The sequence below is a fragment of the Mycetomoellerius zeteki genome, unplaced genomic scaffold (assembly GCF_001594055.1).
Source record: "Mycetomoellerius zeteki isolate Tzet28-1 unplaced genomic scaffold, Tzet1.0 scaffold471, whole genome shotgun sequence".
NCBI classification, from domain to species: domain Eukaryota; kingdom Metazoa; phylum Arthropoda; class Insecta; order Hymenoptera; family Formicidae; genus Mycetomoellerius; species Mycetomoellerius zeteki.
Window position 1 is genome coordinate 70,214 of NW_017257470.1, and position 3,129 is coordinate 73,342.

General features: G+C 26.5%; 1 protein-coding gene across 1 annotated transcript in view; it reads right to left on the minus strand.

The window, feature by feature from the left end:
* LOC108727200 (cytochrome P450 6B5) overlaps positions 1-2,913 on the minus strand; it is a 22,367-nt gene extending 19,454 nt beyond the window's left edge. The window contains exon 1 of the mRNA XM_018455204.1: positions 2,875-2,913. The gene's annotated coding sequence lies outside the window, so the exon portion shown is untranslated. The remainder of the gene's footprint in view (positions 1-2,874) is intronic.
* Positions 2,914-3,129: the final 216 nt, after the last annotated feature.

Below are 3,129 nucleotides of genomic sequence, written 5' to 3' on the forward strand. Positions count from 1 at the left end.
TTGCTCTCGTCTATCGATCGTCTGCGTGCGCATTTCTTCTCGCGGCTCAGCGCCATCGCTATTGGTCGGGCTGTCTCCAGCGCACTGGTTGGACAGTTTAAGGCGCGACAGTTCAACCTCTTGATACTTCTTATTAACTAATATCTTACATCCCTTACAGGATATAATTTTAATTCATAGAATTTTTATTACGCCTTTACATAATTATAATTCGTTGAATTATTATTACGTAACAACATAATTATAAACCGGCAGCTAGAAATTTAAGTTCTTCAATATTAGCCTTAGAATATCGTTTCCTGTTGTTATAAAATAAAATGGTTTGCCATATGCATGTCGTTATTAGCAATTTTAACAATATTAAGACATTAAAATATCTATACACAAAATTAAAATTATGTGTTGCGACATAATAATAATTATAAATTTCTGTTATGATATAATTTTAATTTGTATAATTATTATTATGTCGCGACATAGTATCAATTCATTTTTTGATAAAGATTATAATTTTTTAGACAATTACTTTTTAAAAGTTTTTTACATCAGTGAAGGTACCTTTTATGCTGTTTTATTAAAATTAAAGCAGCTCACCAAAAAATTCTCTTTAATATTATGAAGAGAAGATAAATCTTTTTTATAAAGAAAGAAATCTCTATTTTTTATAACGCTTTACATATTTTCTTTTGAGCATGAGTTTATTTGGATATCTAATTGTTATAAAAAACTCTTTAAAAGAAAATTCATTACTTCAGAATACTAGATAAAACCTCTCGTAAAAAAATTCATTAAAATAATTCATTTTAAATTTAAGTGTTAACGCAAAAATTTATGAAAAAGAATAGGATTGCTTAAAAAATAACTTAACATAAGACAGAATTCATTCCTTCTGCTTATTCAAACTTCCAAATGTTGATAATAAAAAGTTTTTATTATTTTCTGTTTTATATTTTCTTAATATATCTACATTTTATGTTGAAACTTTTTAAGAAATGGATTTTTTAAGTAATAACCAGTCATTTGTATAGATAGTTATATAGAGAACTTTTTATGAGAAAATTAATTAAAAAGTATGAATAAGAAAAAGATAACATTTCTATTCTATGTAAAAGGAGACTTACAGAGTTTTAAATTTACAAAGAAAGATTTTTTAAATAATTTGTAAGCAAAAAGATTATATTTTTTATGTAATCTATAATTTGCTACATTTTAACGAGAGTTCTCGTATCCCTTGTTAAAACTTTCCTGAAAGAAAATGCTTCTAACAGAAGGAATATGATTTTTAATGCAAAACAAATTTTTCGCATCATTATGATGCTTTGAGAATATTGCGCGATAGCGGCGAAGTCAGTGGCATAGCGGTGCGGCGGAGCACTCACGCACACTACTTGGCGCGCGGCTCACGAACATGCGTCCGTTTAAAAGATGACGCCCATTGGATTAGCTTTACTCGATAATAACTGCTTCACAGCACTGCACAGAAAAATGGCTCAGGAAATTTCGGCTCAAATGTTTTTACATGAAAAATTTTTCTATTTAAATTAAATTTTTTCATTTTATATGGTTAATTCTTTAATTTCTTGTGGTAACACTTAAATGAAGCAAGATAACGTATTTTTGTGATGTTTTATATAATGTTTTGAAAGAGAATTAAATAATCACTACTTTAGTTGGAAGAGAAAATGTCTTTGAATGAATAGTGATATAATAATTTCTTTTAAGAGGAAAAATCGTTTGAATTGGAATAGGAAGATTTTTCAATAAGATATACGTATATACTTAAGTTTCATTGTATAAAAAGTAAAGATAGTACCATTGGGATTAAGTAAATAATAAAGATAGTATCACTTGGATTTTATTTTTTATTTTGATAGTAGAATTTAACTTGACGCCACACACACAGTTGTTGATATCAAATCATTTGTACAAATAATACATATCATTAGATTAATATTCATTATTTATTTAATTTGGCATAGTATAAAGAAGTGGGATTTAACTTGGCGCCAGAAATGATACATATCATTAAAGTTAATATTATTTATTTAATTTTGTATCCGAATTACATGGAATTTAACTTGGCGCCAATTGTTGATATCAAATCTTTCATACGAATGATACATATCATTATAGTTTAGTAAATAACAAGAAACAGTACCATTTGTGTTTTATTTTTTAATTTGATAGATAGACTTTAACTTGATTAAAGTTAAGATTGTAGCATCTGAATTTTAATTTTTCATTTAATATTAATTTTTTTCGAAGAGTAATAATTTTTGACAGAGAATTAAAGTTGCTATTATTTGGGTTGGAATAAAAAGACCTTCAATAAGAATATCCTTGAAGAAAATAAAAAGTAACGACACAGTAACGAGGAAGTAACTTTTAACAACCCTGCAAAACTCTTAATAAATTTGAAGTACTTCAGAAATGATATTTAAATATCAATCAAGTATATATTTAAATATGATTTTTTAAGTACTAAAAGTAGCTGAAAACTTTTTGATAGTACAATGTTTCAAAAAGATTGCAGATTCTTTCTGTAACTTTTCATCTATCTTTCAACAAGATTTCATGTGCAAGAATCGCGGACATTTTACTATTCCAGAGCTGTCTCAGAAATGTTGCAGTCATATTTCGCAATTTTTATGAAATGTTTCACTTTTCAGTTGAAATATTTTTGAGATATTTCTGAAAACTTTCGGTGCTGTATGGGACGTTAATCAACTAATATTTACCACACGATTAGTAAGATTGTCTAATATTCAACACCGACAGTATTATTAACCGTGTAGAGTCATCTTAAATATAATGGCAATAAATAAGTTGATAATATGTGTGTGAATACATAATGATACCAAATTTGTTACTTACTTAAGAAAAAGAAAATAAGTTAACAAAGTTTAAATATTGAAAAATATGTCACGATATTGTAATATGTGCTTTACACTTGATATTTATCCACGAAATCACTTATTTCATTTGTTTAAGAAAACAATTAATATATTTGATTGACGAAAAAGTATATACAAATATATATGTTTGAAACTGAGTAGGTAGCTTATCATATAACGTTTTTTATGTTTATTGCATATTTCACTCTGTGTACTTATATATTTTATCATTACT